Source organism: Saccopteryx bilineata, chromosome 9, assembly GCF_036850765.1.
Source record: "Saccopteryx bilineata isolate mSacBil1 chromosome 9, mSacBil1_pri_phased_curated, whole genome shotgun sequence".
NCBI classification, from domain to species: Eukaryota; Metazoa; Chordata; class Mammalia; order Chiroptera; family Emballonuridae; genus Saccopteryx; species Saccopteryx bilineata.
In genome coordinates, this window is record NC_089498.1 from 60,659,658 (window position 1) to 60,686,731 (window position 27,074).

Consider the following 27,074-nt stretch of genomic DNA (forward strand, 5'->3'; position numbering starts at 1 on the left):
GCCTTTTTCCACTAGTGATTTATACAATTGGAAACATCAGAATCCCCCATTTTCCGAGAAACCTCAGCGACTAATATCTCTCCTTGACACCATTTTTAGGACCCATCAGCCCACATGGGACGATTGTCAGCAGATTTTACAAACCCTCTTCACTTCTGAAGAAAGGAACAGAATAATGAGAGAAGCTGCAAAGGCGGTTTTAGGAGAAGAAAGGGAAACTCGGGAGGGAGGAAGGGAAATAGAAGATGCTCTCCCATCTCAACCTCCTACCTGGGACCTTATTACCACTGGGGAAGGGACGCGCTCCTTCAGTATCACCGGCCTCTGTTGAGAGGGCTCAAGGCAGCAGCTAGAAAGCCAACCAACTTCAGTAAGGTTAGTGAAGTCATCCAGGGAAGAGAGAAATCCCAGCAGCCTTTCTAGAAAGACTCATAGAGACTTATAGAGTATATACCCCTCTAGATCCTGAGGCAGAAGAGAACAGGAGACTAGTAAATATAGCTTTTGTGACTCAGGCCGCTTCAGACATTAGGAAAAAGCTTTAGAAGATTGAGGGGTTCGAGGGAGAGAATAGAAGCAAGCTATTAGAGATAGCCCAGAAGGTGTACGTCAGTAGGGATGATCCGGAGGTTGGCAAGGCGAAGGAAGTTGCCAAAATTCTGATTGCTGCCACTGCCCAGAAACTTCCTCCCAAAGGGAAAGGAGGACAGCAAAAGGGCCAGGGATGGTGAATAGCCAAAGATCAATGTGCCTATTGTAAGGAGAAAGGGCACTAAAAAAGAGAGTGTCCATGGTTAAAGGCCGACAGCCAAGGGCCAAGACAGGGCCCAGAGGTCTTGCTCCAAACCTTAGACTGACGGGGCCAGGGCTCCATTCCCGCCAGCTCCCAGGAGACCATGGTCACCTTAACAGTCGAAGGAAAACCAATAGACTTCCTAGTCAACACGGGAGCCACCTGCTCAGTCCTAAAGAAACCACAGGGCCAGATGCAGAAGACAACTACTAAGATAATAGGGGCAATGGGCCAAGCAGAAGCCTACCCATGGGCCACCGCAAGAATTACTGACTTAGGTCGAGGCACCATCACCCACTCTTTCCTAGTCATTCCAGACTGCCCTTACCCACTGCTTGGAAGAGACTTATTGCAGAAACTTCAGGCCACCATAACCTTCCAATGGGAGGAAAGCCCTATGGGGAACAAAGAGGCAGAGGTCAGCATGGAAGTAACTGTCCCACTGTCTGAAGAACACTTACTTGCCACCATCCTAGAAGGTAAGGAGGCCGAGGAAGGGGTTCCAGACACCCTGCATGCCCAGGTACCTGAGGTTTGGGCGGAAACTAACCCCCCAGGTTTGGCTGCTTACCAACCGCCTGTCCTGGTGCAACTGCTTAGCACTGCTAGACTGGTTAGGATCAGGCAGTACCCAGTCCCAGCCTGAGCTAGACAGGGAGTCGCCCGGCACTTGCAATGCCTGCTGGAGGCAGGCATCCTTCGAAGGTGCCAATCAGCCTGGAACACCTCGCTTCCATGTCCAGAAACCAGGGAACCAAGACTATTATCCGTTCCAGGACTTGCGGGAGGTGAATGCACAGGTAGAGACTATTCATCCCACGGTGCCCAATCCGTATACCTTACTGAGCTCATTGCCCCCAACCCATACCTATTATTCTGTCCTGGATTTGAAGGATGCCTTCTTTTGTATTCCCCTGGCACCTCAGAGCTAAGGTATCTTTGCCTTTGAATAGAATGACCCAGATAATAGACTGGTGGGGCAGTTCACTTGGACCAGACTACCACAAGGTTTTAAGAATTCCCCCACCATTTTTAATAAAGCCCTCAGCAAAGATCTGCAGGCTTTCCACTCCTCCCATCCATCAATCGTACTGCTCCAGTATGTGGATGACATCCTCATAGCTGCCAAGGACGAAGGAGAGTGTGAGGAAGCTACCTCGGACCTGCTACAAGATCTCGGGCAAATGGGGTATCGAGTCTCTGCCAAGAAGGCCCAGATTGTGACGCCAACTGTAAGTTATTTGGGGTATAACTTACAGGGAGGGCAAAGGACATTGTCCAGCCAGCGAATTCAGATGGTCTTGCAGATCCCCAAGCCTACTAACAAGAGACAGGTACGAGAATTCCTGGGTGCAGTAGGATACTGCCAATTGTAGATATTAGGCTTTGCAGAACTAGCTAAACCCCTGCACGAACTAACCAGGGGTAAGGAAGAGCAGTTCACATGGACAGATAAGGAGAAACAAGCATTCCAAGCACTTATAGAGGCCCTGGTGGCTGCCCCAGCTTTGGCCCTGCCAGATCTGGCCAAACCCTTTCAGCTATTTATAGCAGAAAGGGGTAGGGTAGCCTTAGGAGTACTGAGCCAGGAACTTGGGCCGTAGAAGAGGCCTGTCACCTATCTGTCCAAGAAACTTGATCCTGTAGCCTCGGGATGGCCAACATGTCTGAGGGCACTTGCTGCCACCTCCATACTAGTCAAGGAGGCTAGTAAATTAACTTTAGGGCAGGACATCAAAGTCATTAGGGAACACTATGTAGAGCAAGTGCTGCGAGCACCTCCTGACAGGTGGCTATCTAATGTGCGGCTAATGCAGTATCGGGCTCAGCTGCTGAACCCTCTATCTGTTCAGTTCCTCAAAACTGCGGCCCTGAACCCAGCGACCCTGTTGCCAATACCGGACTCCATTTTGGTCCACAGTTGCAAACAAATCCTTGACACAGTAACTGGCTGCCACCCAGACTTAAGGGATCAAGCATACAGGAAGGCAGACCTGACCCTCTTTACAGACGGGAGCAGTTTTATTAAGGATGGACAGTGACATGCAGGGGCAGCAGTGACCGCAGAAAATAAGGTCCTTTGGCAGAAAGCACTGCCCGCAGGAACATCTGCACAAAGGGCAGAGCTAATAGGACTAACCTGACCCTTACAGATAGCAGAGGGAAAAGTTGTCAGCATCTATACTGACAGCCGGTATACATTCGCCACTGCCTATGTCCATGGAGCCATATACAAGGAGAGAAGCTTACTGACAGCAGGGGGAAAAGACATTAAAAATTGCAATGAAATTCTTGCCCTCCTAAACGCCATTTGGCTACCCACCAAAGTTGCCATCATTCACTGCAAAGGACACCAGAGAGGGGAGTCGCCTATTGTAAAGGGTAACAACCTAGCAGACTCAGCTGCAAGAAAGGCAGCCACTGGGCCACAAGAAAGCCTTCTGCCATTGCTGCCTAAGCCAATGCTACCTCCGGATCCTAGATATTCCCCAGAAAAAGAGCAGGAAAGAATACAGTTGAAAGAGAAGAAAAATTAGCAGGGATAGATAGAGCTTTCTGACTCCTGGCTCTATTTACCCCAGGGAATAGTAAGAGAAATAGTAGGAGATATTCATACTAGTACCCATCTAGGACAAAACAAGCTAGAACAACTTATCAGGAAGTATTATGTAGGGCCCAACATCAGGGATATTGTCCACTCCATTGTCTCGAGGTGCAGCATCTGTGCCAGAGTAAATGCGCAGAATAAGAAGCTACCCCCTTTGTGAGGTATCAGGGGAAAGCTCCAGGAGAACTGTAAGAAATAGATTTCACAGAGATGACCCCTAGGAAGTCAGGTTATAAGTATCTATTAGTATTAGTAGATACCTTCTCAGGATAGGTGGAAGCATTCCCCACACAAGGAGAGGCTGCTTCCACAGTCTGTAAAGTCTTATTAAGGGAAATCATACCTAGATATGGCATTCCCCTAGCCCTAGGATCAGACAATGGACCTGCATTCATATCCAGGATATCTCAAGAATTAGCCACTAAGTTAGGTATTAATTGGAAATTACATTGCATTTATAGGCCCCAAAGTTCAGCACAGGTAGAAAGAATGAACAGGATTCTGAAGGAAATTATAATTACGCTGAGAGGGGAGACCGGCAAAAACTAGGTTGAGCTCCTCCCTTTCACCCTTCTTAGAACCAGATGTACCCCTATCTCAATAAATAGACCCCTTATGAAATCTTATTTGGGCAACCTGTGCCCCTTGTACCTCGATTGACCAGAGGGGAACTAGAGATTTCTAATTATAATTTCCTCAAGTCCTTGCAGGCCCTGCAACACATCAGAAGCAAGGTGCAGGCCCTCCAGAGATCAGCCCAATCGAATGTGGAACACAGCTCCCAACCACCAGAGCCACCGGAGCCTGGACAGTAGGTGTGGATTCTCAACCACCGACGAGGCAACCTTGAGCTGCAGTGGAATAGGCCGTTCCAGGTGATCCTAAGTACACCCCCAGCTATTAAGGTAGCTGAAAAGCCCTACTGGATCCACCTCTCCCACGTGAAGCCAGCCCAACCATCTGACGAAGGTACTCGGAGAAGGCAAGTCAAGTGGACCCCTAGAGAGCCTCTAAAGCTCACCTTCTCCTCCACTTAGGACTGATGACTTTTTATTGTTTATCCAGCAAGGGACTAGAGTTGCAGGAATAGGTTTTAATCAGGACAGCAGATAGCACAGTTATAGCACAGAGTAATAAGGACTGTGTGCTGCCTTAAGAGAAGAATATTGTTTTTATGCTAACCACTCTACAGTAATTAGAGAGAATATCAAGATACTTGCAAACAGATTAAAGAATAGGAACCTAGAAGAAGACAGCCCTAGCTGTATGCCTCTATGTTCAAGACTTCTCCTTGGTTAACTACCCTCATATCCACAATTGCTGGATGCCTCCTATTATTATTATTGGCTCTTACCTTTGGACCAATAATCCTTAATAAGCTCCTTGCATTCATAAAGGAGAGGATAGATGTAGTAAAGTTAATAGTTCTGTCCCAACCTTACACCAGTCTCCCCACTGATCAAGAATCAGGGGTTTGATTTGTGCCCAAAAGAGATGGGGGAATGTTAGATTCAGGGAGTACTGATATGCTGGGGCTGCCAAAAGTGTAACTATTGAAGAAACAGGGAGTGCTGATAGGGCCCCTGTGAGGCTGAGAACAAAGAAGGTCAGAGACCCTTATCAGAAGTTTATGTTTGAAATTCGCCACTAAGCTAAAACTGGCCCCTGTTGCTATGCCGGCCCCTGTTGCTATACTGCGTGTGACCTCCCTAGCCAATAGCTAAACTGCCACATCTGCTTCTGTCAAATGCTTGCTCACTTAGGATATATAAGGACCTGACTGTAAGCGCCAGGCGCGGCTTCCGTTTGCAGCTCCTTGTGAGCACGGTGTCTCCGGACATCTTGGGAGTTTGCCCCTGTGCAGGTTAAACTGGCCAATAAAGTAACATCTAAACTCCTGAAAGTCTCCGATGTTTGTTCTCGTACCCAGTGGATGCAACAGTACCTTGAGATACAAGCAGACCAAATATAATTTTTTTAAGATATAAGCTGAGATTTGGTCTGTATTTTTGTTCGAGATCTGAGCAAAATTCTGAAATACGAGTCGTGATTCAGGAAGCTGCGGGTCATTGGTGCATTGGCGCATGAGTCCAGTATCAGCAGCACAACACCAGCATCTCATTCTTTCTCACATGTTACTCGCAGAATCAAGTTGAATCTTCTGCGCTATACTCATTCTTGCATTATTTTTGCATTTTTTACTAACTTTTTTTGTGTGCTATCATGGGGCTGAAGAAAGTGAGTATAAAGGACAGTGGTGAGAAGAAGAAGAGAATAATGTTGATAGAAGCAAGAAACTATAGAAAAAGACGAGCGTAGTGTACGAGTGATTGAACTGGCAGGGCTGTACAACCGCAATACATCTACAATTTGTACCATCCTTAAACAAAAGAATGCTATCAAAAGCAAAAATCCAGCAAAAGGAACTACAATTCTGTCCCAATTAAGGACAAATATCCATGAAGAAATGGAGAAGCTTCTGCTGGTGTGGGTGAAAGAGAAAGAGCTGGCAGGAGATACAGTGACGGAGACTGTAATATGCGAAAAGGCACATATTATCTATGGCGACTTGAAGAAGAAAGAACCATCAACCTCAAAAGAGGCAGCAGAAGATACGTTTAAGGCAAGTCACAGCTGGTTTGAAAATTTCAAGAAGAGATCTAGCATCCACTTGGTGGTGAGGCATGGTGAAGCTGCGAGTGCTGACGTTAAGGCAGCTGAGGAGTACATCACACGTTTTGCTGCGCTTATCACAAAGGAAGGCTACATCCTCCAACAAGTGTTCAACTGTGACAAAACAGGATTGTTTTGGAAAAAATGCCCCAGAGGACTTACATCCCACCGCAGAGGAGAAGAAGCTGCCAGGCCATAATCCCTTGAAGGACCATCTGACCCTTGCATTGTGTGCAAATGCTAGCGGTGACTGTAAAGTAAAGCCACTGCTAGTGTATCATTCCGAAAATCCTCAAGCATTTAAGACTCACAAGATTCTTAAAGAAAAACTGCAGGTTATGTGGCACATCAATGCTAGGGCATGGATTGCACGGCAGTTTTTTATTGAATGGGTAAATCTCGTCTTTGGTTCTGCAGTGAAGAAATATCTTCAAGAAAATAAACTCCCAATGAAAGCATTACCCTGGCCGATTGGCTCAGTAGTAGAGCATCAGCCTGGCGTGCAGAAGTCCCGGGTTCGATTCCTGGCCAGGGCACACAGGAGAAGCGCCCATCTGCTTCTCCACCCCTCCCCCTCTCCTTCCTCTCTGTCTCTCTCTTCTCCTCCCGCATCCAAGGCTCCATTGGAGCAAAGTTGGCCAGGGCGCTGGAGATGGCTCTGTGGCCTCTGCCTCAGGCGCTAGAATGGCTCTGGTTGTGACAGAGGGAGGCCCCAGATGGGTAGAGTACCGCCTCCTGGTGGGCACACGGGGTGGATCCTGGTCAGGCGCATGCGGGAGTCTGTCTGACTGCCTCCCCGTTTCCAACTTCAGAAAAATACAAAAAAAAAAAAAAGAAAGAAAAGAAAAAAAAAAAGAAAGCATTACTAATTTTTGAAAATGCTCCAGCCCACCCACCGGGTCTTGAAGATGACATTCTCAATGAGTTCAAATTTGTGAAAGTCCTCTACCTCCCACCCAAAATGACTTCAATCTTGCAACCATGAATCAGCAGGTCATTTCCAACTTTAAAAAGCTTTACACAAAGCACTTATCCTTCCGCTGCTATGAGGTGACTGAGAATACAAATCTAACCTGTTGAGAGTTTTGCAAAGATCAGTACAACATCGTAATATGTTTATGCATTATTGACTTGGCATAGCAAGAGGTTACAAGAAGAACCTTGAACTCGGCGTGGAAAAAGTTATGGCCTGATGTTGTTGCAGACAGGGACTTCGAAGGATTCGAACCTGAGACTGAGACCGAGACCGAGGTAGAAGCATTGGAGGAGATTGTGTCCCCTGGAAAGTCAATGGGTCTGGAGGTAGATGAGTGTGACGTAAATGAGCTCGTTGAGGAACATGAGGAGGAACTCTCAACTGAGGAGTTGAAGGAGCTACAGATGATGCAACATACGGAGCTTCTGCAAGAGATTAGTAGTGAGGAGGAGGTAGAGTCAGAGGAAGTGATTTCTACAAGTGAAATTCAAGACATGCTGGCAATGTGGGAGAAGCTTTCAAGTTTCATTGAAAAGAAACACCCAGAAAAAGTTTCAACTGGTCATGCTTCAGCACTTTGTAATGACACTTGTTTGTCACATTTCCATAACATTTTAAAAGGCAGGCAAAAACAAACCTCTTTGGATAAATTTTTATTCAAAAGTCACGAAAGTGCAGCCAAAAAGGCAAATACAGGTCATGATTAAATGAAAAATACATAATGTTAAGCTTAGGTTAAGTTTAAAGTTAAGAAAGTGCATTCTTTTACAATTAAGTTTTTGTGGTTTCATTTTAAGTAAAGAAAGTGCAGTTTTAGTTTTCTTTAAAGCAGTGGTCCCCAACCTTTTTTGGACCACGGGCCGGTTTAATCTCAGAAATTATTTTCACGGACTGGTCTTTAGGGTGGGATGAATAAATGTATCACATGACCGAGACAAGTGTCAATAGTGAGTCTTAGACAGATGTAACAGAGGGTATTTGGTCATTTTTAAAAAATAAAACATCGTTCAGACTTAATATAAATAAACGGAAATAATGTAAGTTATTTATTCTTTCTCTAGGGACCGGTACCAAATGGCCCACGGACTGGTACAGGTCCACAGCCCGGGGGTTGGGGACCACTGGTTTAAAGTAAAGAAAATGCAGTTTTAGTTTACATTTAATGTTAAAGTGCAGTTTTAGTTTATGTGTCTACAATGCCTGCATCCCTTCCTCCCTCCCTCCTCCTCTGCCATTCACCTCCGTTAGCTGCACTAGTCTGTCTCCAAGGTGAGAATGCAGTACTAAATAACACTTTTTTCTTTCATTTCATATATTTTGAATGCATTGGTAAAGTATACATGTGTGTTTCTCAATTAAAAACATGTCTTTTTTTATAATTTAGGATGGTTTGGGGATGTTTCACAGGACTGGAATGGATTAAAGCTATTTCAGTTATTTTAAATAGGAGAAATTTGTTTGATGTACTAGTGGACTGACTTATGAGCTCGGTTACAGAACGAATTAAATTCATATCTCAAGGTACCACTGTAAATAAATGGTACTATATCAAGCTAAAAAGCTTCTGCAGAGCAAAGGAAATCGACAACAAAACAAAAAGGCAGCCAACAAATGGGAAATGATATTTGCAAACAATAGCTCTGATATGGGGCTAATATCCAAAATATATAAATAACTCACAAAGCTCAGCAACAACAAGCAAACAGTCCAATTAAAAAATGGAGAGAGACCTGAACAGACACTTCTCCCAAGAGGACATAAAAATGGCTCACAGATATATGAAAAAATGCTCATCTTCACTAGCTGTTCAAGAAATGCAAATCAAAACTACAATGAGATACCACCTCACACCTGTTAGATTAGCTATTATCAACAAGACAGGTAATAACAAGCGCTGGAGAGGATTGTGGAGATAAAGGAACCCTCATTCACTGCTGCTGGGAATGTAAAGTGTTACAGCCCTTATGGAAGAAAGTATGATGGTTCCTCAAAAAACTAAGAGAACTACCATATGACCCAGCAACGCTTTTACTGGATATCTACTCCAAAAACTTGAAAACATTAGTACATAAAGACACATGAACCCCCATGTTCATTGCAGCATTGATCACAGTGGCCAAGACATGGAAACAACCCTCAATAGATGTGTCCCTCAATAGATGATTGGATAAAGAAGATGGTGAAAATATATAGAATGGAATACTATTCAGCCATAAGAAACGATGACATAGTGACATTTACGACAACATGGATGGACCTTGAGAACATTATACTGAGTGAAATAAGTAAATGAGAAAAAGCTACGAACTATATTATTCACACAAAAGTGGGATATAAAACTGAAGACTCATGGACATAGATAAAAGTGATGTGGTAACCAGGAGGAAAGGGTTGTGGGGGAGGAGGGGGAGAGGGGAGTACAGAGGGACAAGGGTGCAGAGACTGAGAGTGACTTGACCTTGGGTGATGGGGACACAACACAATCAACAGTTCAAATGATATAAAGATGTTTACCTGAAACTTATGTGTTCTTATTGATCAATGTCACCATGTTAAATTTAATTTTCAAAAAAAAAAAATACTCTAAAATAAAAATGTAGTACTCTTAAGTAAAATGGAAAGCCTAAGAAAAGTTTAATTTAAGGGTGATTTATTATGAGATTTAACTAATAAATCAGAAGTTAAGACCCAAAATGAAGTGAATATTTAAATTAGCTAACAATGACTTTTTTTATTGCAGTATTGGAGTTGGAGGGGGAGACAGTTGTGCTTTTATTTTTATTTTTAATTTTTTGTTGCTTAAATTATGATGTATACTGTATTAAATCTTTAAAGGGCAATGATTTAATACTATCAAACCACAAGAACAAATGTGTTCACTTGGTTTCTATTTTAGTTCTGTCTGCTTTAAAAGCATTGTTGTCACACTGGGAAAGGTGACACTAATATGATCAAGAGAGAATTGAAGCCACAAATAGACAAGGAGGGTATAAAAAGGGACCCAGGTGCTCTAAATGAATTTCAAGCTGAACAAAGAACAAGAATCAAAGCAGGGATCACAGAGGGAACTGCTGTTGGTAATCTCTGAGGAATGAGAGAGAAAGAAAGCATAATTATAATCTCCAGTCTTGAAAAATAAAGAAAGTGGATTCTATAAACTCTAAGTAATTTAAATATCCAAAGAGAAATAGAAGGCTTCAGACAATCTACCATTGGGGCTAATGGGAGGTGACAAAAGAAATCAAACAGGTATCTTTTGCTCTAATTAACTTCACCTTTGTCCTTCATGAGAGTAAAGAGGAAGAAGACTGTTGACTCACTGTTTGAACAAAAAGCAAAGATTTGAAGAAAAGATTCATAGAATGGTCTGGGTTGAGCACCTGAAGCTCTCTGGGAGTTTAGCATTTAGCCCCAATCCTTCATATATAAAAGTACAGTAGTGCATCCTTATCTGCAGGGGATACATTTCAAAACCCCCAGTGGATGCCTGAAACCACGGACAGAACCGAACACTATATATGCTATGTTTTTTCTATACATCCATACTTCTGACAAAATTTAATTTATAAATTAGGCACAGTAAGAGATCAACAATAATTAATTATAAAATAGAATGATTATAACAATACACTGCAGTAAGTTACACAAATCTGGCTTCTCATAAAATTTTTTGTTTATGTTTTTTTTTTTTACAGAGACAGAGAGTCAGAGAGAGGGATAGACAGGGACAGACAGACAGGAAACGAAGAGATGAGAAGCATCAATCATTAGTTTTTCTTTGCACGTTGCAACACCTTAATTGTTCATTGATTGCTTTCTCATATGTGCCTTGACCACGGGCCTTCAGCAGACTGAGTAACCCCTTGCTCGAGCCAGAGACCTTGGGCTCAAGCTGGTGAACTTTTGCTCAAACCAGATGAGCCCTCGCTCAAGCTGGTGACCGCGGGGTCTCAAACCTGGGTCTTTTGCATCCTAGTCCGATGCTCTATCCACTGTGCCACCGCCCGGTCAGGCAAAATTTTTATTGTCTGTACTCATCCTTCTTGTGATGTCTATGTGATAGGATGATATGGAGTAAATGATTGACACAGGCTTTATAATCCTATGTAATGCTAGTGGCTGAGGCCAGGCAGGTTCACATTGGATTCTAGCAAACAATAGAAAAACTGTAAAGCAGTTTGCAGTCAGCAAACTCATTAGTCAACAGAGCCAAATATCAACAGTACAACAATTGAAGTTTCTTTTGAGAGCCCAACTTAAACTATATAGGTAGGCACATTCCTTATGGAGGTTTTCCGATGGCTTTAGGCGACCCCTGTGTTTTGGTTGTTCGACCCCCGCCGGGGTCCTGACCCACAGGTTGAGAACCACTGCTATACAGGTAGGCACATTCCTTATCGAGGTAGCGCCTGCACGTGGTATTTTGTGGAAGAGCCACATTGAAGGCACCAAAGAGCCACATGTGGCTTGCAAGCCACAGCGGGCCATTTCATTTAATAAAGTCTCACCACAGCAGAGAAGCACACAGGCAGGGAAAACCGCCTCTCAGGCAAACAGACGGCAAAATGGCCCCTCACAGCGGCAGCAGGCAATCCGCACATCCGCAATCCCCCATAGCCCCGGAGCGCAAGCATCCGTAGACAGGGTGAATTAAGGTCAGTTGAGGGCCCCCAGCCCAGAAGAAAATATTGGGCCCTTGTCATTAGAAAAAAGTGTAAAGTTGGGGTTTTGCGGCGCCCTTCAGAAGTCGGGGCCCAGGGCGCGCGCGCCCGCCACGTTAAATCCGCCTCTGCCCGTTGCCTTATATAGGCCAGACACACGTGGCGCAGCCAGCACTCATTTACCAACCGGGCAAAGTGCTTACAACCGGTAACCCCACAAGCAAGCCTAACACAGATGCCCCACATCTGGAGTTAGGCTGTTACCAACCTTCGGAAAACACCTCAGAAGGATCATTAAGCTGTGATGATATCATCTTTTCCACCAACAAATTTAATACCTTTTTTATCTTAACTAAGTACTTACAATGCACCATAACCATAACTTTTGCAGTTTGAGGTACAACTGCAAAATTAGCCCAAATTTTCTTTTCCTTCTTCACAATTCCACAGATAAAAGATGTAAGATCCTTATCATCGATCTTATAACCTCAGCATACGATTTTTTAAAACTTCCTTATTAAGTACAGCATTTTCAGGTTTTCACTAAAAGGAAGCACCTTATGGCTTCTTTGGCATTTTCGAATTACCAGCACCATTACTTTTGTGCTTTGGGGCCAATAGTAAGTAAAATCAGACTTACTTGAACACAAGCGCCGCGATACTGCTGCAGTCAATCTCAACCAAAATGGCTACTAGAGTTGAATGGGCGGGGATAGCGTAAAGACGCTGGACAAAGGGATGACTCACGTCTTGTGTAGGACCACGTGAGATTTCCTCACACAACTCAGAATGGCTCAGAAATTTAAACTGTATGAATTATTCTGAACTTTTCCATTTAATATTTTTGAACCAGCCTGACCAGGTGCTGGTGCAGTGGATAGAGCCTCAGACTGGGATGTGGAAGACCCAGGTTCGAGACCCCGAGCTCGCCAGCTTGAGCGTGGGCTCATCTGGTTTGAGTAAGACTCACTAGCTTCAGCCGAAGGTCGGTGGCTCAAGCAAGGGGTCACTCGGTATGCTATAGCCCTCCCCCCCCCCATCCAGGGGAAAGCAATCAATGAACAACTAAGGTGCCGCAAAGAATTGATGCTTCTCATCTCTCTCCTTTCTTATCTGTCTGTCCCTATCTGTCCCTCCCTCTGACTCCGTCTCTGTCACACACAAAAAAGAATTTTTTGAACTATGGTAGACTCCTAATAACTAAAGCAGAAGAAAGTAAAATTACAGATGGGGTGGGGGTGGGGTGGCTACTGTCGGGAAACTTTTTGTCTGAAAGAGCCATGAATGCCAACATATTTTAAAATGTAATTCCGTGAGAGCCATACAACTGACCCATGTACATTACGCATTATCCAATAAAAATTTGGCGTTGTCCCAGAGGACAGCTGTGATCGGCTCCAGCCACCCATGAACATGAGCAGTAGAAAATGAATGAATTTTAATACATGAGAATGTTTTATATTTTTAACGTTATTATTTTTTTATTATAATTTTATTTTTAATGGGGTGACATCAATAAATCAGGGTACATATATTCAAAGAAAACATGTCCAGGTTATATTGTCATTCAATTATGTTGCATACCCATCACCCAAAGTCAGATTGTACTCTGTCACCTTCCATCTATTTTTCTTTGTGCCCCTCCCCATCCCCCTTTCCCTCTCCCTCTCCCCCCACCCCCCGTAACCACCACACTCTTATCAATGTCTCTTAGTCTCACCTTTATATCCCACCTACGCATGGAATAATGCAGTTCCTGTTTCTTTCTGATTTACTTATTTCACTTTGTATCATGTTATCAAGATCCCACCATTTTGCTGTAAATGATCCGATGTCATCATTTCTTATGGCTGAGTAGTATTCCATAGTGTATCTGTGCCACATCTTCTTTATACAGTCATCTATTAATGGGCTTTTTGGTTGTTCCATGTCCTGGCCACTGTGAACAATGCTGCAATGAACATGGGGCTGCATGTGTCTTTACGTACCAATGTTTCTGAATTTTGGGGGTATATACCCAGTAGAGGGATTGCTGGGTCATAAGGTAGTTCTATTTTCAGTTTTTTGAGGAACCACCATACTTTCTTCCATAATGGTTGTACTACTTTACATTCCCGACAACAGTGAATGAGGGGTCCTTTTTCTCCACAGCCTCTCCAACATTTGCTATTAGCTGTCTTGTTAATAATAGCTAATCTAACAGGTGTGAGGTGGTATCTCATTGCAGTTTTGATTTGCATTTCTCTAATAACTAAAGAAGATGAGCATCTTTTCATATATCTGTTGGCCATTTGTATTTCTTCCTGGGAGAAGTGTCTGTTCATGTGCTCTTCCCATTTTTTTATTGGATTGTTTGTTTGTTTGTTGTTGAGTTTTATGAGTTCTTTGTATATTTTGGATATTAGGCCCTTATCTGAGCTGCTGCTTGAAAATATCATTTCCCATTTAGTTGGCTGTCTATTTATTTTGTTATCAGTTTCTCTTGCTGAGCAAAAACTTCTTAGTCTGATGTAGTCCCATTCATTAATTTTTGCCTTCACTTCTCTTGCCTTTGGAGTCAAATTCATAAAATGCTCTTTAAAACCCAGGTCCATGAGTTTAGTACCTATGTCTTCCTCTATGTACTTTATTGTTTCAGGTCTTATGTTTAGATCTTTGATCCATTTTGAGTTAATTTTAGTACAAGGGGACAAACTGTAGTCCAGTTTCATTCTTTTGCATGTGACTTTCCAGTTTTCCCAGCACCATTTATTGAAGAGGCTTTCTTTTCTCCATTGTGTGTTGTTGGCCCTTTATCAAAAATTATTTGACTATATATATGTGGTTTTATTTCTGGGCTTTCTATTCTGTTCCATTGGTCTGAGTGTCTATTTTTCTGTCAATACTATGCTGTTTTGATTGTCATGGCCCTATAATATAGTTTGAAGTCAGGTATTGTAATGCCCCCAGCTTCATTCTTTTTCTTTAGGATTGCTTTGGCTATTCGGGGTTTTTTTATAGTTCCATATAAATCTGATGATTTTTTGCTCCTTTTCTTTAAAAGATGTCATTGGAATTTTGATGGTAATTGCATTAAATTTGTATATTGCTTTGGGTAATATGGCCATCTTGATTATAAGGAATATTCTTATATCTCATTATATCTTTTTCGATTTCCCTTAACAATGGTTCGTAGTTTTCATTATATAAGTCCTTTACATTCTTTGTTATGTTTATTCCTAGGTATTTTATTTTTTTTATTGCAATCATGAAGGGGATTATTCTTTTGAGTTCGTTCTCAAATGTTTCATTGTTGGCATATAAAAAGGCTATGGACGTTTGTATGTTAATTTTGTATCCTGCGACCTTACTGTATTGGCTTATTGTTTCTAGTAGTCTTTTTGTGGATTCTTTGGGGTTTTCGATGTATAGGATCATATCATCTGCAAAAAGGGATACCTTTACTTCTTCTTTTCCGATATGGATGCCTTTTATTTCTTTGTCTTGTCTTGTCTGATTGCTCTGGCTAGAACCTCTAGTACCACATTAAATAAGTGTGAGAGAGTGGACAACCCTGTCTTGTTCCTGATCTAAGGGGGAAAGCCTTCAGTTTAGTGCCATTTAATGATGTTAAATGATGATTTATCATATATGGCCTTTATCATGTTGAGATATTTTCCTTCTATACCCATTTTGTTGAGAGTCTTAAACATAAAATTATGTTGTATTTTATCGAAAGCCTTTTCTGCATCTATTGATAAGATCATGTGGTTTTTGTTCTTTGTTTTGTTGATATGATGTATTACATTAACCGTTTTACGTATGTTGAACCATCCTTGAGATTCTGGGATGAATCCCACTTGATCATGATGTATTATTTTTTTAATATGTTGTTGTATTTGATTTATTAGTATTTTGTTTAGTATTTTAGCATCTGTATTCATTAGAGATATTGGTCTGTAGTTTCCTTTTTTTGTGCCATCCTTCCCTGGTTTTGGTATGAGGCTTATGTTGGCCTCATAAAATGTGTTTGGAAGTATTGCTTCTTCTTCAACTTTTTGGAAGAATTTCAGTAGAATAGGAACCAAGTCTTCTTTAAATGTTTGATAAAATTCACTGGTATAGCTGTCTGGGCCTGGACTTTTATTTTTGGGGAGGTTTTTAATGGTTTTTTCTATTTCTTCTCTACTAATAGGTCTGTTTAGGCTTTCTGCTTCTTCTTGACTCAGTCTAGGAAGGTTGTATTGTTCTAGGAATTTATCCATTTCTTCTAGGTTGTTGAATTTAGTGACATAAAGTTTTTCATAGTATTCTACAATAATTCTTTGTATATCTATGATGTCCGTGGTGACTTCTCCTCTTTCATTTTGGATTTTGTTTATATGAGTTCTTTCTCTTTTTTCCTTGGTAAGTCTTGCCAAGGTTTTGTCAATTTTGTTGATCTTTTCAAAGAACCAGCTCCTTGTTCTATTAATTTTTTGTATAGTTTTTCTGTTCTCTATTTCATTTATTTCTGCTCTGATTTTTATTATCTCCTTTCTTTGGCTGGTTTTGGGTTGTCTTTGTTCTTCTTTTTCTAGTTCCTTAAGGTGTGAAGTTAAGTGGTTTACTTCGGCTCTCTCTTGTTTGTTCATATATGCCTGAAGTGATATGAACTTCCCTCTTACCACTGCTTTTGCTGCATCCCATAGATTCTGATATGTCGTATTGTCATTTTCATTTGTCTGTATATATCTTTTGATCTCTGCTCTTATTTCTTCTTTGACCCATTCATTTTTTAAAAGTATGTTGTTTAGTTTCCACATTTTTCTGGAATATTTTTCCTCATTTTTGCAGTTGAATTCTAGTTTCAAGGCTTTATGATCAGAAAATATGCTTGGTACAACTTTGATTTTTCTGAATTTGCTGATGTTGTTTTTGTGGCCCAACACATGGTCAATTCTTCAGAATGATCCATGTACACTGGAGAAAAATATATACTCAGTCACTTTGGGATGAAATGTCCTGTAAATGTGTATCATATCCAGGTGCTCTAGTGTTTTGTTTAAGGCCACTATATCTTTGTTGATTTTCTGTTTGGATGACCAACCTAGAGCCATCAGCAGTGTATTGAGGTCTCCAAGTATGATTGTATTTTTGTCAGTTGTTGTTTTAAGGTCAATAAGTAGCTGTCTTATATATTTTGGTGCTCCTTGGTTTGGTGCATATATATAAAGAATTGTTATGTCTTCTTGATTCAGTGTCCCCTTAGCCATTATGAAATGGCCATTTTTTCTCTGAGTACTTTTGCTGTCTTGTAGTCAGCATTATCAGATATGAGTATTGCTACGCCTGCTTTTTTTTTTATATGTTTTTTGCTTGGAGTATTGTTTTCCAGCCTTTCACTTTGAATTTGTTTTTATTCTTATTGCTTAGATGAGTTTCTTGTAGGCAGCATACAGTTGGATTTTCTTTTTTAATCCATTCTGCTACTCTGTGCCTTTTTATTGGTGAGTTTAACCCATTTACATTTAGTGTAATTATTGACACTTGTGAGTTTCCTATTGCCATTTTATAGATTGCTTTCTGTTAGTTTTGTGTCTTGTTTGATCCTTCTCTTTTGTTTTTCTATCTTTTGTTTTTATTTGGTTGTATTCCATACATCTTTCCTCTGTTGCTATCTTTTTTAAATCATGTGCCTCTGTGGTGCTTTTTTCAATGGTGGTTACCATTAAGTAATGAAAAGGGTTCCTACCCTGTTCATTGTAGTGCACTATTTTGTGAGTACTTTTGCACTCCATCATCCTTTGCTACTGTTAATCTCCATCCTCTCCCCACTCTTTTTTTGTTGTTGTTGTCACAGTTTAAATTTGGTTTTATTGTGTTCTTCTTGGAGCTTTTACTTGTGGCTTTGTTTTTTTTTTGTTGTTGTTGTTTTTTTTGTTCTTTGTATCTGATTGGATAACCCCCTTTAGTAATTCCTGGAGTGGGGGTTTTCTGATGATAAATTTCCTCATCTTTTCTGTATCTGTGAATGTTTTTATTTCTCCTTCGTATTTGAAGGGTAGCTTTGATGGGTATAGTATTCATGGCTGAAAGTTCCTCTCTTTCAGGACTTTAAATATTGGGGTCCACTCTCTTCTAGCTTGTAGAGTTTCTGTTGAGAAATCAGATGATAATCTAATGGGGCTTCCTTTATATGTTGTATTCTTCTTTTCCCTGGCTGCCTTGAGAATTTTTTTTTTTTTGTCATAGGTTTGTGCCAATTTTGTTATGATGTGCCTTGGAGTAGGTTTGTTGGGGTTAAGAAAATTCGGAGTTCTGTTTGCTTCTTGAATTTGAGGCTTTAGTTCTTTCCACAGGCTTGGGAAGTTCTCATCTATTATTTGTTTGAGTATGTTCTCCATTCCATTTTCTCTCTCTTCTCCCTCTGATATACCTATTATTCTTATGTTATTCTTTTAGATAGAGTCAGATAATTCCTATAGGGCTATCTCATTTTTTTTAATTTTTGAGTCTCTTTCTTCTTCTCTCTGTTGTGCCTCAAGTTGCTTGTCTTCTATTTTACTAATCCTACCTTCTATCTGGCCTGTTCTATTAGCTAAGCTTGTTACCTCGTTTTTCACCTCGTGAATTGAGTTTTCATCTCTGTTTGATTTGTTTTTATAGTTTCAATTTCCTTGGTAATATATTCTTTGTGTTCATTGAGTTGTTTTCTGAGCTCCCTAAATTGCCTTTCTGTGTTTTCTTGTATATCTCTGAGTATTTTTAGGATTTCTATTTTAAATTCTCTGTCATTTAACTCCAAGGTTTCCAATATTAAATTTTTTCTCCATAGATTTTTCCTCATCTATCTGTGTTACCTCTCTTTCTTTTGTATCCATGATATTCAATTTTCTCTTCCTTAATGGCATCTGAGGGTGGTTTTGTTGATAGTATTAATGAGATTTAATACAGAATAAAAAGTTAAAAAAATAAAAAATAGAAAAGAGGTTTTTTAAAAAATTAAAAATTATAAAAAGAAAAGGAAAAAAAAGAAAATTATTCCCCCCCCTCCTTTTTCCTCTCCTCTCCTCTCCCCTCTTTCTTGAGAAAATCTTGTGGTGAACTGTGAATTATATTGTACTAAATAGAACAAACAATGCCTATAATGGAGGGCCTGAGTTGGGGAGAAGTAATAAAGGGGCAAAAGAAAGGGGTATGGACCCACAAAATGCAACGTTATTATTTTTCTTAAAGATTTGTCTGCGAGCTAGATGCAGCCATCATAAAGCCACATCTGGCTTGCAAGCCATAGGTTCCTGACCCCTGGAATTGATAAAGCACTTGAAAAATCCATTTTTTCCTGACCAGGTGGTGGCGCAGTGGATAGAGTGCCAGCCTGGGAAACAGAGGACCCAGGTTTGAAACCCTGAGGTTGCTGGCTTGAGCATGGGCTCATCTGGCTTAATCGTGGGCTCACCAGCATGAACACAGGCTCACTAGCTTGAGCAAGGGGTCACTGGCTTCAGTGTGCAATCACAGACATAACCCCATGGTCACTGGCTTGAACCCAAGGTTGCTGGCTTGAGCAAAGGGTCACTGGGCTAGAGCTCCCTCTCCCCCCATCAAGGCACACAGGAGAAAGCAATCAATGAACAACCAAGGTGAAATAATGAGGAATTGATACTTCTCATCTCCCTTCCTGTCTGTCTGTCCCTATCTGTCCCTTTCTCTCTCTCTCTCTCTCTTGCTTTAAAAAAAAAAAAAGAATAAGAAAGAAAAAAGAGAAAAATCAATTTTTTATTCACATATATATTTCTTTGTGATATATATATGTATATGGCACCTTTTGCTAAAAACTACTTTGGATACAGAAAATAAAGGGTTGACATTTCCAGTACACAAATCTCCCAGCAGTCTACATGGGAATATAATTAAAAATATGTTATAGGGCCAATTGATGTAAAATACTCCTGAAAGAAAAATTTCAGTAAGAACAAATTGTATATGAACAAAATTAACAGGAAAATATTACTGTCAAGCTACATGCCTTTTGACTTTCACTCCTCCAAGAGGTCCTGAGTTATGTATCATTTGTGGTGCTGGGTGAAATACTTATAATGTGTAAGATGAATTCCTTTGTGTTTCTGCTTAATGCTGGAGATCTGCCAACTTCATTTCAAGGAAGCTTGAAGTCCGGCTCATGCAGAGAGTTGAAAACTATAACCTCTCAGTAGCATATTAGTCTTCTTTTCCCAAATTATTTGTAGCACTTTCAGACTGCAAGGCATTTTTATAGTGTGTATATATATATATATATATATATATATATATATATATATATATTACTGTAGTTACATAAAAGCCACATTTCATTCGAAAGCAAAGTAGATGATAGTAAGCTCTCATTCTTCATTCCTCCAGTAAAAAACAGGCTGTAGAGTATGAACTTACCAATATAGTTTGAGATACCAATTAAAGTGAGATAAAGACTAGTTTGGTGAGTATCAAAATGCTAATACTAATCAGAATCAAGAGGTACAGTTGTATTCCTAAAACTCACAATGTAACCTTGAACATGTTATTTTTTTTATTATTCATCTTTCTTTTTGATAAAGTTATAGTGATACTCAGATATTACCTATCTCATGGAGATGTTCTGATGCTATAGAGCAGCAATTTTAAACTGATGGGCCTCAAGAACTTTTAAAACATGTAACACCTGACTATTTAGTCAGGGGCACTGACTGACCTCTTTTCCCTTCGATGTCAAATAGAAATAATAATAATAACCAACACAATAGCCATCTGGTGAGAATGAATCAAAATTATTCCTTTTTTTTTTTTTTTTTTGGTCAGATTGGCAAAAAATATATATTGTGATGTGCTCCAGAATTATTGTAATTAGTTCATGTGTGCCATGAGATGGAAAAGATTGAAAAGCACTGCTGCAGGGGATGAGACAGAGCCAAGGGAATCAGCGGAGATGCTCAAGGTCTCTGCCTATTTCCTTCCCTAACTCACTCATCAGAATAATACATTTCCTATGGCTCTTACTCCATGCCTTGTATTATAATATTTTCTTAATAATCGTGTGTTGCTTTGAACAATGACTTTCATTAATCAACTTTGTTTTTTAATTTAGAAGGGAAAAGTAGATCCTAACCACAGTCCATTTATAAATTAGGACTATGGGGGAAAATAAATCCTGGAGTTAGCTGATGCAGAAATTCATCGATTGTCTCATACCAGTGGGTAATGCTATGCCCAAATTTTTCCAAACATGGGGGTTTGTCAGCAGTGTGGTTGGTGCCCTACACTGGGAATCCCTCCATATTTCCCATTTTGGCCATGCTTGCCCAAATTTCCATTGCCAATACCTGCTACTATTTGCTTAAGGGTTTTCTTTAACCACAGGAAATTACTCTCCTCCTTCTGAGCAAACCAAAAATGCCAGGCAATTAATGCTCCTGGGACAGTTGTTCAACCAACTGACAGGAACTGATGAACACTTCAACTCAAGCCTTGTTCCTAGAGAAAAATCAACTCTCAGATACAGAGCCAGTCAACTGAAGCCACTCAAAACATTTTGCCTGCGATACTAGAGCAAGTACATACAGAAGAGTTCCCCTAATCCCACCACAAAAGGACCTAAAGCCATTTACCCTTATAATTGCACAGAAAGGGTAAGGGAATGACCAGATCACTTGAGGTCTGTTTGGTAGAGGGTCTGAGCAAATCACTATATAGCCTCTAGTAGAGTGGAAGGAGTGAAGTGGAGACTAGGTAATAAATTGAGAACTGACCCATATCTGCTTCTTAGTAGGTCAATTTCTCAGTTTCTAGATGCATAATAAAGATGATATCCTTACCCCAGGTAACACTCCCACGTTGGTTTAGGTCTGGGGAATAAGACTGTGGATGGGCCGTATGGTGGGGGGAATGCTTCAGCTAGAGAAAACAGTAAGGTTTCCACCAAATCTCTCATCGTGGCCAGGTAAAGGAGTTTCTACATTGCCAGAAAGCTTAGTCTGATAATTGTAGTAGATCGGGTTGTAGTATAATAGGGCAAGAAGGAGTAGGTCTGGAACTCAGAGAATTCATTAGAGCCCCTCTCAATGCTTCCATGGCCTCCAATAACTGTAAATGAGTAAGTGTAACATCTGCAGCATCACTAAGACACTTACCAGGGGGCCAGGCTCCTTGGAGATGAAGGTGTGGGTTACCGCACTGTGTAAGCAACCTCCATATACTGAAGTGATAACTGAGAGTGAGAGATCTAGAATAGTGGAAGAAGGAGATGATAATTACCAATCATGTCCTCAAAACCAATTGCAACAGTAGAGACTGTAGATTGCCCAGTAACCCTTGTGACTGGCTACAAACTTGAAGAAATAGTATGAGATAAAATTAACATGAGCACAAGAGGATGTGTGAGAAGCAGGAAACAGACTGTAACAGAGACCACCAGTGCCTTTCCTCTTGACACTTGACTATTTTCTTGGTAATTTTGATTTTCCATGCCAGCACCTTTAACTGCTTGCCTCAGGGCTCTCTCTGTCCTGGAGCTGATGGGGACTGCCAGGGAATTCATCTACCCCCACCCTAGAGCATCCATCCACCAAGGTCAAGGGGAATTGATAGAAAATACCCAGATTCTTCAGTCCTCCAGTGAGAGAACTGAGTCACATCTACTTTCTCCCAGACTTCTCAGAGGAATTCAACTCTGTTGCCTAGCGGTTTCTTGTTGATAAGGCATCCCCTTTTTGGCTGGCTTTTCTTTGTGTCATATATCTGTTCCTCTAGTGTTTTCTTTGAAAATAAATACTGAAAATAAATTGAATCCTTATCTCAGATTTGTGTTTGTGGGGACACAACCTGTTACAGATGTATATTCTGTTAACAATTATATGAGGAAGAAGTATTACTGGACAATCTCTCTTCTGTAAATAAGTGAAGATTTGTTCCTCTTCCATGCACAAACCCATTGTTTTCATCCTCCACTTAAGGAACCAAAAACAGCCAGTACTTTTTCTTTTAGACCCCCATATTCTCCTTTAAAACCTTGATAAGGCCCTGGCCGGTTGGCTCAGTGGTAGAGCATCGGCCTGGCGTACAGAAGTCCCGGGTTCAATTCCTGGCCAGGGTACACAGGAGAGGCGCCCATCGGCTTCTCCACCCCCCCTCTCCTTCCTCTCTGTCTCTCTCTTCCCCTCCCGCAGCCGAGGCTCCATTGGAGCAAAGATGGCCCGGCCGCTGGGGATGGCTCCTTGGCCTCTGCCCCAGGTGCTAGAGTGGCTCTGGTCGCCACAGAGCAACGCCCCGGAGGGGCAGAGCATCGCCCCCTGGTGGGCAGAGCATCGCCCCTGGTGGGCGTGCCGGGTGGATCCCAGTCGGGCGCATGCGGGAGTCTGGGAGTCTGTCTGACTGTCTCTCCCCATTTCCGGCTTCAGGAAAAAAAAAACAAAAAAAAAAAAAAAAAATCCTTGATAAGAGGGTGTGAGCAGCTCTAGAACTTTGAAATACTTCACATTAGGTAAAAATAATGTGAAAGTTAATGCATACAGGAGAGAAAAGATACGAATGTAACAAGTAATATTTATTCAGCACATCTGTTTACCAGATCCTCTGGAAAGAGCCTTGCATGCATTATTTCCTACTCTCCCAGAAATTTTATGAAGTAGTCAGCATTGCTATCCCCACTTTACTGGTGAGAAAATGGAAACATGAAAAGTTTATACAACTTGGAAGATTCAAGCTCGGGCATGGCTGCTTTGAAATCCCATGCATGCTCCTGTCCCTATACGATAGAGACTCACTGAAATAAAGTAAGACTTGCTATATCACCTAAGCTCACAGCTTAAAGCACATAACAACCTGTGCAATTCCCAAAACGAGAACCACTAAAAAGCTTGAGAAAGAACATCAATTGCGAAAAGAAGGAGGAAAGTGTCTTAATAAACTCAGTTTGTAATCCCCAGGACTTCAGTCATCACCTGCGGTGCTCAGCTGGCTGTGAAGCAAACATTCCAAGGTCACCCCATGTGAATAAATTGCTGAAAGTATGAAAACATAACAAATTCGCAACAGTGCTCTACTCAAATTTTCCTTTTAGCTAGAAACATGTATACCTCAGGAAAATAGGGATAAATATAAAGCAAGATGCCAAAAACATGATCCATAAGAGAAAAAAAACTGATTGAAAAAATGAAAAATGGACTTCATTAAAAGCACAAAACAAGCAATAACAAAAAACCTTTGTTCTGTGAAACACCCTATACAGACGAAACACAGAGTAGTAGGAGAAAATATTTGTAAACAACATACCCAACCAAGAACTTGCATCTAGAATATATAAAGAACATTCAAAATTCAACAGTAAGAACAAAATTAGAAATAAATAATTAGAAAATTGGAAAATTAGACATTTGACTAAAGATGACATGCAGATGACAAATAGCACATTAAACAATGTTTAACCTCATTAGTCACTAGGGAAATGCAAATTAAAATTCCATTGAGCTATCATCACACACCTATCAAAAAGCCTAAAATAAGAAAAGTGGTAACCCAAATTTCTGGAAAGAATGTAGAGTAATGATTGCTCAGAAATTGCTAACGGGAATGTAAAATGGTACAACCACTCTGGAAAAGAGTATAGCAGTTTCTTACAAAACTAAACATGAACTTACCGTGTGATCCAATAACTATTCTTGGGCATTTATCCCAGAGTAACAAAAACATATGTTTATATAAAAGCTTGTACACAAGTATCCACAGCAACTTTATTCATAATATCCAAAAACTAGAAGCAATCCAAATGTCTTCAGCCAGTAAACAGTTAAACAAGCAGTAAGTACTACAACCATACCATGGACTACTACTCAGCAATGAAATGGAACAAGCTATTGATATATGTAACAACCTAAATGGGTCTCAAGGGAATTATGCTGAGTGAAAAAACAAAATCTCCAAAGTTTGTATATTGTATGAGTCCATTTATATAGCATTCTTGAAGAGAAAAAATTATAGAGATCAAGAACAGATTAGTGGTCACTGTGAGTCAGAAAGCGGGTCTGGGAGGGAAGTGGCTGTGATTATAAAAGGGTAGCACAAGGATTCCTTGTGATGGAACTGTTCTGCATCTCAACTCTGGTGATAGTCCCACTATTCTACACGTGTGAAAAAATTGCACTGAACTAAATACACACACAAGTGCATGTAAACTGTTGAAATCTGAATAAGATCAATAGATTGTAGCCTGACCAGGCAGTGGTGTGGTGGATAGAGCGTCGGACTGGGACATGAGGACCCAGGTTCAAAACCCTGAGGTCGCCACCTTGAGCACAGGCTCATCCGGCTTGAGCAGGGGCTCACCAGCTTGAGCATGGGGTCAATGGCTTGAGCGCAGGCTCATATATATGACCCCATGATCACCGACTTGAGCCCAAGGTCACTGGCTTGAAGCCCAAGGTTGCTGGCTTGAGCAAGGAGTTACTTGCTCTACTGTAGACCCCTGGTCTAGACACCTATGAGAAAGCAATCAATTAACAACTAAGGAGACTAAAGGAGCTGCAATAAAGAATTGATGCTTCTCATCTCTCTCTCTCTTCCTGCCTGTCTGTTCCTATCTGTGCTTCTCTCTGTCTCTCTCTCTGTCTCTGTCACACACACAAAAAAAAGATCAATAGATTGTAGTAATCTTTTTTAATGTTTTTTTTAGCGAGACAGACAGGAAAAAAGAGAGATGAGAAGTATCAATTCTTGATTGTGGCACCTTAGTTCATTGATTGCTTTCTTATATGTGCCTTGACCAGGATGCCTCAGCCAAGCCACTGACCCCTTGCTCACGCCAGGGACATTATACTGGGTTTTTTTTTCAGATTTTATTTATTCATTTTTATAGAGAGAGGACAGAGAGAGAGAAAGAAAGAGAGTAGAGAGGGGAGGAGCAAGAAGCATCAACTCCCATATGTGCCCTAACCAGGCAAGCCCAGAGTTTTGAACCAGGGACCTCAGTGTTCCAGGTCGACACTTTATCCGCTGCGCCACCACAGGTCAGGCACCAGCAACATTATACTTAAGCCAGCAACCTTTGGGCTCAAGCCAAAGACCATGGGGTCATATCTAGAATCACATGCTCAAGGCAGTGACGCCACGCTCAAGCTGGTGAGTTTGTGCTCAAGCCAGCAACCTTGAGGTTGTGAACCTGGGTCCTCTATATCCCCAGCCAATGTTCTATCCACTGCACCACCACTTGGTCAGGCTGGATTGTATTAATTTTAATTTCCTGGTTATGATAATGTACTATAATGATATAAGATGTTTTCATTGGGAGAAGCTGGTGACAGGTATATGGAATCGCTCTGCAATAATTCTTACAAGTACATGTGAGTCTACAATTATATCAAAATAAAATTTTTTAAAATTTTACCTATGGTGGAATTGAACCATGAGATATATAACAATTTTTATATTTGCTTATATTGATTAAAATATAGTTTTAACTTCACAAAATGATCAATAGAAGGCTTATTTACATTTTTATGCCAAAATTGTTCACTTATTTTTTTAATAAATAGAACAATGAGATCCAGCAATAAATTACAGCATATTGGATCTCCATCAAGAACTCTAAGTTTTTCATACCTTACATGTCAACAGAGCATAGTGGGAATGATTCTGTCATGGTAATTAGTTGCCCATGTTTTTTTTGTTTTTTGGTTTTTTTGTATTTTTCTGAAGCTGGAAACGGGGATAGACAGTCAGACAGACTCCCGCATGCGCCCGACTGGGATCCACCCGGCACGCCCACCAGGGGGCGACGCTCTGCCCACCAGGGGGCGATGCTCTGCCCCTCCGGGGCGTCGCTCTGTCAAGACCAGAGCCACTCTGGCACCTGGGGCAGAGGCCAAGGAGCCATCCCCATCGCCCAGGCCATCTTTGTTCCAATGGAGGGGTGGAGAAGCAGATGGGCGCTTCTCCTGTGTGCCCTGGCCGGGAATCAAACCTGGGACTTCTGCACGCCAGGCCGACGCTCTACCACTGAGCCAACTGGCCAGGGCTAGTTGCCCATGTTCTAAGTCTAGTTTTGCCTCTTTCTATCCTGGGCCATGTTTGACCTTTAGAAATTAATAATAATACACACAAATATGATTTTTTTAAAAATTAGTATTTAGAATTTCCTTCCTTACTATGTATTCTTTTTTTTTTTTTTTTTTTTTTTTTTGACAGAGACAGATAGTCAGAGAGAGAGATAGATAGGGACAGACAGACAGGAAAGGAAAAAGATGAGAAGCATCCATTCTTTGTTGCAGCACCTTAGTTGTTCAGTGATTGCTTTCTCATATGTGCTTTGACAAGAGGGCTACAGCAGAGCGAGTGAATCCCTTGCTCAAGCCAGTGATCTTGGGATCAAGCCAG